The sequence below is a fragment of the Jaculus jaculus genome, chromosome 2 (assembly GCF_020740685.1).
Source record: "Jaculus jaculus isolate mJacJac1 chromosome 2, mJacJac1.mat.Y.cur, whole genome shotgun sequence".
Lineage (NCBI taxonomy): Eukaryota > Metazoa > Chordata > Mammalia > Rodentia > Dipodidae > Jaculus > Jaculus jaculus.
This window is the reverse complement of record NC_059103.1, coordinates 79,705,216-79,719,156: the sequence shown is the minus strand read 5'-3', so window position 1 is coordinate 79,719,156 and position 13,941 is coordinate 79,705,216. Positions and strand designations below refer to the sequence as shown.

General features: G+C 35.3%; 1 protein-coding gene and 1 non-coding gene across 3 annotated transcripts in view; both read right to left on the bottom strand.

The window, feature by feature from the left end:
* Positions 1–13,941, bottom strand: part of Grid2 (glutamate ionotropic receptor delta type subunit 2) — a 1,510,676-nt gene that overhangs the window by 1,201,371 nt on the left and 295,364 nt on the right. The gene's annotated exons all lie outside the window — the stretch shown is intronic.
* Positions 4,343–4,467, bottom strand: LOC123459166. The gene has a single exon (XR_006636072.1). It is a non-coding gene; the product is annotated as a small nucleolar RNA SNORA40 (small nucleolar RNA).

Genomic DNA, 13,941 nt, shown 5'->3' with positions numbered 1-13,941 from the left:
TATAAATAGGGCACTTCCTAATTATGTTTTTATACATTATCCAGGATACTAAAACTTTCTTAATATAACTGTAGTGGTATGAATATAAAATTTATCAACATACTCTCTCTCATGTGTTTTGAATACTTGGTCCCTAATTTGTGGTGATTTTAGGAGGTTATTGGGCTTCTGGAAATGGAGCATTTATGGAGCCCAGTGTTGCTTAGGGTGAGCTTTTCATTTTATAGCCCAGGTCCTCTGTGTCAGTGTTAATTCACTGGTGCTACCTCTACCTCTGTGACAAGGAAAGATGCCCAGCCTTTGTTCTGCCATGTTTTCCATGCCACGACGAAACTTCTCCTCAAGGCTGCATGCTTTCCTCACCTCTGCTGCTCCTAGTCACATGGTGTGTCCACTAATGAGATAGTAACAGACATAATAACCACATGGTGAAAGCAGACCTGATCCTGTCACTTCTGAAAGGTTTGGGACGACACTTTGTGTGAGGATTTTATAAAAACATTTAAACAATGTTAGATTTGTTTTAATATTTTAATGAGGATCTGTTTCAACTTAAGGTAATTTTGATAAAATACAATTTCATAATTACAAGGAAATGTCCTAGCATCTGAATTTGATATATCAACAGACTACCAAATATTTTAGGAAGCAGGATTTCCTACAATTGAACCTAGTAATCTAAATGTTGTTTGTTCACAAAGTAATGATGAGATATATATTTGGAGAGAGATGTTCCTGTTTGTTATGGATTTCCAATGCTCCTTTTAAAAGAAGGATTACAAAAGCTGAAAAGATTGCTAAGTGGTTAAAGGCACTTGTTTACAAAGTTCCTGCAACCAATTTCCTACAACCAATGGAAAGCTAGATATGCAAAGTTGCAAATACATGTAGAGTTTGTAGTGGCAAGAGACCCTTGCACACCCATGCTTGCTCACTCACTCTACCTACCAATCTATCGACCTAGCTATCTACCTGCCTTAGTTACCTACTTATATATTTCTAAAATGTATAAATAAAAATAATAAAGATATATTTAAATAAAAATGTTCAAAAGAAAGTTTCCTTTTTGAAATATTGCATTTATTTGAGAGAGAGAGACGTGGAGAGGGAGAGGAAGAGGCACATATATATATAGAATAGGTATGCCAGGGCCTCCAGTCAATGCAAACAAACTCCAGACACATGCCGCCACCTTGTGCATCTGGTTTACAAGGGCATGAGGAATTGACCCTGGGTCCTTAGGCTTCATAGTCAAGTGCCTTAACAGCTAAACCATCTCTCCAGCCCCCCCAGAAAGTTTCCTAATTCACCTTGTTTGATAGCAGGTAAATACAGTTACTGCATTTTTAATCAAAGCATGTTTTTATTACTAGCAGAGTGCTTAATATCACTTTAACCATTAAACATTGCTTAATAAACAGCAGAACCTGGTAGAAATTATAGCAAATGAGTCAGTTCACTGCTATATTAAGATATTCTGACAAGGGAGGCACAAAGAAAACAGTTCATCTTTCTGCAAACAGCAAAGATGTGCACAGTAAAGGCCATTCATCTTAGTGCAAACAGCATAACCAAAGAACAGAAATCTTTTAAAGCCCAGTTATTTATTTATCGTGTATCTTTAGCTATAAAACTTCAACTTAAACTTGGCTTTTTATCAAAAGAGGGCTTGTAAAAACCCACATTTCAAAAGAGAGCCTCATGAGTTTCACATAACGACTTTCAGCACATATGTTCCTCAATGTCATGCATTTGCGATAGTCATAGAATTGTTATATATACATGCACTGTCACTGCACACACGTTACTAGTGCACTGGTATCTATACTTGCAATTTTACTTCACATACTGCTGGTGTAAAGCAATATCAGCCATACTAGAATGGTTTCTAGAGGTAAATGGTGATGACAACATGCATAATATGATGACACAGCAACTGGTTCCTTCCCTGACACCAAACATTTTTCCAGCATATTGTATTTGGTGTTAACTATTAAATATACAGAAAAATAAATTACACTGGTGACAACACATAAGAATCACTATGCATATGTAATGCATGACATTTTATCAGTATTAACAAAAAGTTGCATGATAACTGAGGAATAGATCACCAAAAGACACGAGTTTCCTTAGGTTGATTTTAATTTGGGGCAATTCAGAGATGCAAGCAATAAAAAGTAAGCAAAATTTCTTCCATATTTCAATGTCAATATTACAGTTAAGTCTTTGACTATAAGTAAGTCAAATAGTTAAGTGTGATATTTTCATATAATATTTATCATTATATTTAAAATGCCCAAATTTTAACACACATTGATCTCTTGGAATTTTGACTTCTAAAAAATAGGAAATAAATAAATACACTATAAAAGTTAAGTCATAAGTGTTGTCAGTGTTTCTTTCTCTCAATTTTTTTTGTTAATTAATTAATATATTTATTTGAGAACAACAGACAGACACAGAGAGAAAGAGGTAGATAGATAGAGATAGAATGGGCACACCAGAGCTTTCAGCCACTGCAAAGAACTCTAGATGCAGGCGCCCCCTTGTGCATCTGGCTTATGTGGGTCCTGGGGAATCGAGCCTTGAAATGGGGTCCTTAGGCTTCATAGGCAAGCACTTAACCACTAAGCAATCTCTCCAGCCCCCTTTCTCTCATTGTTATTGAAACACTTTTAAGTATAACCTAGTCTAACTATTTTAAAGTTTTACTTTTCCTTGTTATATATCCAACTAAGTAAACATATTTCAATTATTCCAATATTGTGGAACCAAGGCAGTTTATCAGATATTCAGTTGACACAGAAATAAATGTTACAAGAATAATTATAAAAGATAGCAATAGAGGAGAATTATATAGTACATAAATATGTATATGTATAACATTTAAATACTTAAATATGACAAGCAGTGGGAACATACATTGAGAAGTAAAAAAATAAAATATATAACTCCATTAGAAATAACTGATGTTTTGTTAAAAGACAAATTTAAATGTGAAAGGAACTGCTAAGAATTTTGTACTTCTTATCACCTGGTTAACATTAATCATGTCACATATGTTGAATCACTTCACAAAATAACATCGGTTTAATTGAATCACCCATTTTATAAGGTTAATTTAGGATTTTAATTTATGTATACTATAGCTCCTTGGCTTTCTTCATATTTATCTTAAGGTAAGGTAAGTGAGAATCAGAAAAGTTGTGTTTTACCTAATTGTATATTGAGAAAACATATGATACAGAAAGCATAGATTTCTAGCTTTAAAACCTATATGTCTCTTCTTAAATTTCATATATATATATATATACATACACATATATATAAACATCTTGTTTAAATCTGTTTTGGAATAATTATTTATCATATAAAATTACCACTAAACCATAAGATATATAAGAATTTTTGCAGCAATGATGATTTTTCATAAATTAGTCAGTTAAAGATTCCGTGCAGTTTGCATGGTGAGCCTGACAATAAGTGACTGGATATAGGAGCTAGAATGTGAGGATACTCAACACCTACCAAAGCACAGATCTAGAGGCTCCTAATAGCTCATCACTGAAGTAGTCTTAAGACACACCCACCATGGGCTGGAGAGATGGCTTAGGGAATTAAGGTAAATGCCTGTGAAACCTAGGGACCCAGATTTGATTCTCCAGGTCCCACTTAAGCCAGATGCACATGGTGGCACATGCATCTGGAGTTCATTTGCAGTGTCTGGAGGCCATGGAAAACCCATTCTCTCTCTCTCTCCCCCTATCTTTTATAAATAATTAAAAGTAAATCAAAAAAAAAAAAAAAACTCAGCCTATCTGAAGGAATTTTGCAGAAGAGGCATGGAAAGATTGTAAGAGCCACAGGTTGAGACATTATGCCCAGGGGCATTGCCTACCCCAGCAGTTGAGGGCTGCTTCCACAACACATGACCCACAACCCTATAGAGAGGATCCTCAGTGGAATGGGCAGCGATGAGGGAAAAGGTGGTACCAACAACACATGATGTATCCATACTAAGTATGCCCATAATAAATAAAGAAATAAATGAAGAAAAGCTTGTGTGTTTCTCATGCATTCATTGAGCTCCAAATACAAAAATGGCTGTATTACTATATCATTTTTCCTTCTTTTTTGTTAAGATAGCTGTCTCTATCTCCAGAACTCATTTTCAAGATAAATGTATTATAAACAAAAGGTAATCTTACTCTTATCAGTTGAATATCAAAATGCTGGTTCCCTTTCTGAGATTTCCCATTACTTCCTATGCTTTTAAAATATCAACTATATTCTCTAAACAAGCTCCTTAATAGCATCACTGTGACCTCTCTTTGAATATCATTGTTCTTCTTACATTTATTAAAACTCATGCTTAATAATGAGCTCTGGGTTGCAAAAGAGGTTTTATTTTTGCACTATCTTTAAATCTTTGTTGACCAGTTCAACAAAGAGCATACAGGTACTAAGATGTATAGCCTAGGCTAGCCTCAAACTACAGATCTTCCTTCCTCACTTCTTCTGAAATTCCCTATTGGCATTTGCCACCACAACGGGGTCATTTCTGAACATTGGTCACAAATCCCTAGCCATCATGGTGCCTTTCATATAGTATGCATTTGATGTTTGTTGGATAATGATGTTAGAATCAGAATTCTGAAATGTGAACATATAACTCAATCATTGATGGAAATTTTAGAAATTAAACATGCCACCCTAGACACCCTGAGTCAGAATCTCAGGTTTGAAGAACAAGAATTCTTCTGAGGACTCTTTATAGAGTCCTTTGTAGTTATAACTTGTAAAAGGGATACAAATCAAAGGGAATACATACGACCTCCCACTAGAGTTCAGCCTTGAGAGAGGAAAAGGGTGCTTCATGGTCTTTGTCCTTTCTGCTGTCTGGATTCATAGGTCGTCACTTTTTGGGACAGTGAATCCAGTAATCAGAAGAACAATTATCTGTATCTCAAGAAAATCTGAAAGTCACATGTGGATATATTATCCTAACTAGTAGACTTTTAAAGTATAAGTAGCTTCCAGAAATGCAAATCTATTCTTAACATTTAGAAATAATAGGTTTAGTTTCTCAAAGTACAGTGTCTGGAATTGCAGCATCAGCATCACCTATTAAATGGGGTTGGACTTCCAGCCAGGCTTTCAACAAGTTCTCCAGGTAATTATCCTAGCACACTAAAGATAAAGAAATGCTGATACAAGAGAGTGCACTTTGTTGAATACACACCCATGCTTTCCCCCTACCTGCTTTACAAAAGAGAGGTGATGAGGAGGGCTGTTTCACTTGGTGTAAATTCTGATGCTTAATTCTGTTAATCGTATTGATGTTTCTTAATTCTTCTGATCCAGTTACTGTACATCTGCCTTCAAAGAGAGTGCTATTAAAGGAGAAGTTAAAGATCTAACACCCCTGGAGAGTGATCATCATCTATTGATGGATTTAACATTCATTAAGAGCTGCTCTAAAGCTATAGTCTGCTCAGGGTTAAAGAAGCTTGAGTACTTATTTTCTCCACTTAATTTTTTTTCTTGCCTTTTGTTTCAACTGCATGTACCACAGGACTGATTCTCATTGAGTCCCATACCTGAAGTAAAGTCTTGTGGTTCCCTGAAGACAGAGCTGTGTTCCAGAAAGCTAGATACTTAACACATATTATGAATTAAAATGAGTGTTTTAAAAATAGCTAAACAGATGGGTGCATTAAGTCACCTTCTCTGTTTAAAACAGCAGTGATGTCCAGTTCATTAACATTCGAGAGCATCTATTGCTGAGCATAAACAACATGGAGCAAAGACCATATTAATGACTCTATGTTTTCACATTCAATGAATCAACATGCAGTTGGGTCATATATAGCAGCAATACACTAGGTACTTGTATAACAGTATGAGCTCTGGGAACCATCTTCTAAGAAGTTGTAACACAATCAGAGAAATGCATATGTAGTTAAGTAGATGGACAGGTACTACATTTCACATTAGTCAAAAGCAAGACACAGAGATAGATGATCATAAGACAGAAAGATGATAATAGATGACCTGTGTGTATATATAGATGATGATAAAGAGATAGATAGATGATAGATGCAGATCGATTACTGACAGATGTACAGAAAGATTGGTATACATGATAAAGACAGATGACAGATATAAACAGATAATATAGATGTAGACAGATTTAAAATAAACAAATACAAATGACAAATGACAGATACATGGAAAATAGATGATAGGTATATGACATATATATATATATATATATATGTATATATATATATATATATATATATATAAATAAACAGAAGATACGTTATAGACAGACAAATTTTTAAAAAACGGGAGAATGAATGCTACAGTTAAATGTAATGTGGATTTTTTTTTTCTTTTTGGTTTTTCAAGGTAGCTAGTGTCTCACTCTAGCTCAGGCTGACCTAGAATTTATTACATAGTCTCAGGATGTCTTTGAACTCACAGTGATCCTCCTATCTCTGCCTCCTTAGTGCTGGGAATATAGGAATGTGAAATATTTCAATCTTTAAAATATTTCTTTTATGAGACAATAAGTTTCATAACCTAAAATTATAATTATAAAGTTGGAAATATTTAACATTATCTGCTCCTGGAAGACATGTACATTGTAGATATAGAACGATTTACTTTAAAAAGTATTTTGGACAAAATAATAGCAATTCATTTCCTTAATTCACTAACTTTATATATTTCTGCAGTAGGAGATTTTTCTTATAATTAAACACAATTTTCAGAGGATTTCCTAATGATCATTAATAATAATTTCCTAATCCTTATAAGGAAATAATAATTAACACAATTCAATATATATAAAGTATGCCTCAGAGAGTAGCTAACATAATTATATATTTAAAAAATGAAAAAAATTAGGATACAGTAAAAATAAATTACTTGTTAAATCATGTTCCTTCTCAAAATCATTTTTACATTTATTCATAGTTTAAGTAAAATCTAAGCAAAGAAATAAATCTTTCCAAAGACAATGTCCACAAGACCATGACTTGCTATAAGAACAGTGAAATACTCTTGTCTTTGCCATATCTCAGATTTGTATGGTAACACCCAGACACTACAGATTATCCAGGACAGTTTTTATAAGGTCTAAAGTAATGATCTATGTCATAATTAAAAATCACACTTTATTAATATTGTCATTTACTTTGTGGTAAAATTTTAAATACATACCACAGTTTGTCTGTATCTTAAAAGTATTTACTTTTCCATTTATATGCTGTTTATTGCCTTCTGAATGTTTGATATATTTTCGGTCATGAATTTATACTATGTAATAGGGATAGATTTCTTTCTGCTTTCTGACATATGAATATCCATAATTACTACCAAGAAAGCAATATTTAATATTATTAGATATTTGAATTAGTATAGGTCAACTATGAAAAATAGGATTCAGAAATTAATTCATATTCTAATTATGACATTGTATTATGATTCTAAGTCTTTATGAATGTATGGGTCCAAATGTAATTCCCAGTAGAATGTGCTCAAAACTCAATTTATCTCACACACAGTCAATCTAAGTTTTGTAGTCTTCCTTCTAATTGCATAAGGGGTGTTTACATTACTATCAATCTGTTATTTCATTTTGACATGTACTAAGGTAATTATTTTGTGCCTTTCTCCCATCAAAGGCATAATGTTTATATGTCACAATTTTTCTCTGAAATACTGGAAATGCTTAACTTGTTTAAAATAATTGCATTTGAAAGGACCAAACTATGTTAAATTTAGATTTACTTTACAAAAAATTTTGTTTCAGCATTAACTAATTTTACTTGCTTCATGTAAGAAAAGAAGAGCAACTATTAGAAGATATAGACATATTTTATGATTTCACCAAGTTTATTGGCTATTAGAATATATCTGGTCCATAAATTCTAAAATACACAGGGAAGTGTGATAGGAATGATCATAAGAATGTTGTATAAATTCAAAGAGGCTTCATGGAAAGATGAAAGACAAATTACATAGAATAAAGATATTTGAGCTAGATTACAAAGAATAGGCAAAACCAAGAATGTATGGAGGAAAGACAAAAAGAATGTATAGAGGAGAAAAGAGTAAAGTTCAAACGGGAGTAAGTTATGGTATGATTTATTTTGAGGAGACAGTTACATGTACTCTGATCTGAGTACAGTGTAGTGCACACATGTTTTGAAGCATTACCTAGTGTAGAATATATATGCATATGTATGTATGTATGTATATATATGTACATATATATATATATATGGTGTGCACAGATAAGGAATTAGAGTGATTCAGAGAAAGAATCATGCAAGCATACTTTTATCTGTAGATTGTTATCTTGAAGTAAGCTTTATCAGTGTGCCTAGTTGATTATATTCTGGAAGTAAGTATTAAATTAAAAATTACACATAATTCTCCCCTCTTTTGTTTTGTAAAGGAAAATCATAGCTTTTATAGAAAAAAGTCCCTCTTGCTATTAGGTTTGGAAACAATTTTCACTCATTACAGGCAAAAAAAAAAAAATCAATTTTCCACCTCAAAGATTCTTTAGTTTATACAACATTCACATGCTACTGAGGCAGAAAAGTTAATAAACATGCCCACTCTTGAAGGATACCCCAAACAAATATAGGAGGACTACATTCTTTGAATTAGTGGCATAAAAAATGTATTAACTTTTTGTCCACCTTTTCATTTTCATAATATTCAAAAAGCACATTTAAAGCACATAATCCTATTAAAATCATTTTGAAATTGTTAAAGTGGGAGAGGGGAGTATTTCAGAGAGATGACACTTTAATCCTCCCTAAAGTCACTTTGCTATTATTTGTTTCACAAAGGACCCCAGAGTTCATCTTAGTCTCTAATAGTAAATGCATGAATCAATGCTCAACTAATTAGGCCAAAGTAAATGAATACTATTTTGGGTAATTCAGAATTATAAGAAATAGCTCCACACAATCTGCAAAAGATATATGCATAATTGTAAACTAATTCCATAGTATAATTTCCACAACTTCACAGGAGAGGGTTACTACATCCAGGAGAAGGTTCATTCACATGTCAAGTCTAGCCTAAATGGTTGAAAAAGGAGACAGCACTGACCACCATGAGAAAAACTATAAAGAATACAATGGACTGAAATGTCTAAATGCAGACATGGAAAAGGGAAGGAGATGATGAGCTCAAGGAAGGAAAGAAGCACAAAATTAAAGCCATTCTAAAAAGTCATATAGAAATCTACTTCTGCAGCTCATGAGATATTCACCAAGGATACAGCCATCCCTAGCCTGCTGCCTGGGAGGGTAAAACAGTACAAGAAAAGCAGGAAGCCACAGCCCATGTGGTTGTAGCTCAGGGTTTATGTGCCAAGGCTAGAGTCATCAATGGCCAACTGCCTGGGACAGCAAAACTAGAAGGACAGCTGGAAGGAGCCAACAAACTTAGATCCCACTTCTGACATTCATCTTCTAAGCCTATGCCCCAAACAACTGTCTGAAAAAGGGATGAAGTAGAGGGCAACTGTGTACCGGCTTCAGCTCCCAGGAGAAGCTTGGAGATGATCTCACTCCAAAAATCCAGACGGTAAGTCAGACCGGATGAAAAGCATTCAGCTTAGATACTAAGAACACGAGGTCTCCCAAGTTCTTATCCAGATTTACTTGAAGGTACCACACCAAAAAAAAGTCTCCCAGGAAATCCTCAAGAACAGAGTAGACCACATGGGAGACAGATATTCAGAACGCAAGGATAAGAGAGAAGAATTAGACTGGGACTCGAGAAACATTGACAGGTCCAAAAAATGTGTGAATAGAACATGAAGAAACTAAAAGCTGTTAAAGAGAGACAGATTACATTATATACATGTAAGCCCATCAGAATTACCTCATTTTTTCCCTCATAATAGAAAATGAAAGATAAAAACTTGCACTGTATAAACCAGTTGCATGATTACATGAACACCAAACTAGTCCTCCAAAGACTATTGCATGGACTAGTCCACATACATGAGATGAACCAACATGCACAAAAGGGGAGGAAAAAAAAAAAAAAACAGAACTAGATTGGTCATAAAAGCATGCATAGAAAAAGACAACACCAAACTCCACAAACATCAACATGACAGGGATTAACTCACACCTCACAATTTTATCTCTAATAATAAATGGCCTCAATTCTCAAATCAAAAGACACATGTTAGCAGGCTAGATCAGAAAGCTGGATCCATCCATTTGCTTTCTATAAGAAACCCAATTACAATTAAAGATGCATACCATCTAAGGTGGTAAAGGGATGGTAAAAGATAGTCCAAGCAAGTGGAAACACAAAACAAGCAGGAGTAACTGAAAAGAAAGAGAAGACTCAAATCAGCAAGGTTAGAAATGAAAATGGGACATCAAAATCAATACCAATGAAATCCTTAACCATCAGGGAAATGTAAATCAAAACTTCTTTGAGATTACATCTCATTCTAGTCAGGATAGCATTCATCAAAAAGATGAATGTCCAAAAATTCTGGTGAGGTTGTTGGGAAAGAGGAAGCCTTACCCACTGGTGGTGGGAGTGAAAACTTACACAAGTTAGTATAGATATGCCTGAACAAAGCTGAAAATACAGTTAACATTTGATCCAGCAATAACACTTCTGGGCATATATCCTAAAGATACCACTGTTTACTATAGAGATACCTGCTTTGCCATGTTTCTGGCAGCTCTATTCACAATAGCTAGGGACTAGAGCCAGATCAGATACCCATCACCTGATGAGTAGATAATGATGATGTGGTACATGTATACAGTAAAATTCTAGTCAGTAGTGAGGAAAAAATGAAACAAAGAAATATGCAGGTAAATGGATGGATTCTGAAAAACAGATTAGTAAGTGAGGTCCTGCAGACAGAAAAAGACAAATGCTACATGTACTCTCTCATCTACAATTCATAACTGGGATCAATTAGAGATGAATGCAAATGGTAGTCAGCACCAGAACTACAGGCATCAAACTAGAGTGATACCAGTAGACAGAATAATTGGAAAGAAAGGAGGAGTTACCTGACACCTTAAGGGAGGGAAGAATGTGGGGCATCTTGGATGGATAGATGTAATGGAGGGTGGGAAGAGAATTAAACAAAAGTTAAGACAACATGAATCAGTTCCATTAAAATTCCGACATCATGCCCAGGAGCATTTCCTCTTCCCAGTTACTGACTGCTGAGGCCACAGTGCTTAACCTACAACCACGTAGAGAAACCCTGCAATCACACTGAGGAAAACTCTGAGAGGAATGGGGGCAGGGATAAGGGAAAGGGTAGTACCAACACATGATCCATCCATACTAAGTGTGTCTTGAATTAAATAACTAACTAAATAAATAGATAAATAATCCTAATTCTGGTTTGCATTCTCCAAGATACAATCTCAATTAATCAGGAGTGGGGCAGTCTGAACAGAAGATGGAAACAGCTTAACCTTCTTAAAACCATGGCTTTTGGCTAGTAATTCCTGAGTTGGGTTGCCCCTTACAGTGAGCTGTTGGCTTTCTGGAGAAGTGTGGTGTTCTCGTGGAATACTGTGGAAGAGGGTGTTGAAAGATTGTAAAAAACAACAGAGTGGATGGGAATACCCTGAGGCAATGGTCCCCCTACTGTCCCATTAGGACTTACTGAGGCCTTAATGACCCCGCAGTTAATCCCATAACCCCATTGAGGAGGGCCCCAAGGAAACAGGAACAGAGGAGAGGTGATAAATGTCTATAATCTGTTAATAAATAAATATATAAAATTCTACTTCTTTATTAGTTAATTAAGATATGTATATATATGTATATACATATATAATTTACTAAAAACAAAAAGGAAAGAAAGAGAGAGAGAGAGAGAGAGAGAAAAGGATGGATGATAATTGGGGCAGCGCTAAACTACTAAGAAGGTTAGCCTTAAGTTATCACAAGTAAACTCCAGGGTCAGGTAAGGGTCTCTGCCCCAGAGGCCCAAGAAGCCTCCAAAACAATACAGACTTTTGTCCATGCCTTTGGTTACCCTCCTGAACTAAATAGTAACACCCCAGTTCTGAAGACACCATATGAAGTGGTCACAAGATGGTGAAAAATAATATGAGAACTGATCTGGGAGATTGCTTCCTGTTGGCCAGCTGTTATTGTGATGGAAAGTGTTATATAGGTTACTGGGGAAGAAAAGTCATCAGCAGTGTCAAAAAGCAGAAGAACATGCAAGCTATAAAATCAACCAGCCAGATAGGATGTACCCACACATACAATAGTAGCTGAATAGACACCTTTGTTTTCTGCTGATAAAAAGTACCTAACTAAAAGCAGCTGATGGGAAGAAAGGGTTTATTTTGTCTTACAGACTCGAGGAAAAGCTCCATGATGGCTGGAGAAGATGTGGCATGACCAGTGGATACACATTACCTCCTGGCCAACATCAGGTGGACAACAATTGGTAAGGAGGAAGCTGGCTAAAATATTCATATGCTTTCCCCCAACAACACACCCCCTTCAAGGAGCTACAATTTTCAAATTGCTATTGGTTGGGGATCAAGCATTCAGGACATGTACATTTATGAGGGATACCAGAATCAAATCACCACATTGGCACACAAGTAATTGGGATAACCAACTGCTCCTTGATTGAATAGGAGACCATGTCAGTTGGGCGGGGAGGGAGGGTTTATGTATGGTACTGAGAACGAAGTTAAAAACCTGTAAGTTGGAAGGACATAGACCCTGGTGGGTAAGTATCACTGTTCTTTGGCTAAATTGATAAATTGTGCTCATAAAAATGCCTTCTATGTGTATATGTTTAGGTTCATTGATAAATGCTATTTTCACTTCTGATTGGAGAAATTTTTGTTTACAAATGCCAATGGATACTACAGAAATGCAAGATTCCTCGAGGTTACCAGAAGAAGCAAAATCCAGTATCTAGCAACGGGCAAGTCATCTCTAACACACCTGCTAGGAGTCCGGGAGAATTATAGAGGAAATGGCTAGTACTACTCTCACTGCTAACCAGAGAAGCTTCTCTATGGTAATGGCAATAGATACTGTGGAGATGCAAATCCAACAAAGATGAAAATAAGGGGCTGTTCAGAGCTCAACCCTAAATAAGACATCTCTGCCAGGCTCTGCAAGACTCAGAGAACACTGGGAAACATGGGGCAGAAAAAATTTTAGAGTTATAGGCAGGGAAAGAGCTATTTGGAGCACTCTCACCCACACATGAACTAACATGTGTATTCATAATCACACAGTGGTTGTTCTCACCAAGACCTGAATAATTCTGAGCCCATCAACATTTATTTTGAAATAGAGAATGGAGGAAGGTAGATGGAATTAGACATTGAAACATAAGAATTATACTTGGAAAGAATAGGGGTGGAAGAAGAGGACAAAAAAGGGCAACAGGACAAGCACACGGCCAAATTGAAGCGTGAACTTGCATTGAAATTCTCAACAAAATAAATTTAAAAAAAAACTTTCAAAAGCATTGTTTGGAACATAATGTGAGAAAAATATTTACAGTGAAAACACTGTGCTTGACTTTAATGAAATAACAGTTAGTTGTAAAGTTATGGGATTACTCCTCACAGAGAGGAAAGACAGGTTTTTGTTTTGTTTATTAACTATGCTCATTACCGTTTTGGGATTATATTAGTTAGAAGTGGAAATTACCAGGGATCTACAATATCATCTATGTCACAGTGTTTATTAACCTTGGCAGAAGTCTGAGAGATCTCCTCTATAGCCTAGAGAACAGAACACAAAACCAAATTGTTTCTGTTCCTCATTTGATAGCCTCAACTTAAACAAACTCAATTTGCATTTGGCAATGAGATTTCATGGTCTCACACAGGAGAAGATGTATAAATGAGTCCAGGAAGCAAT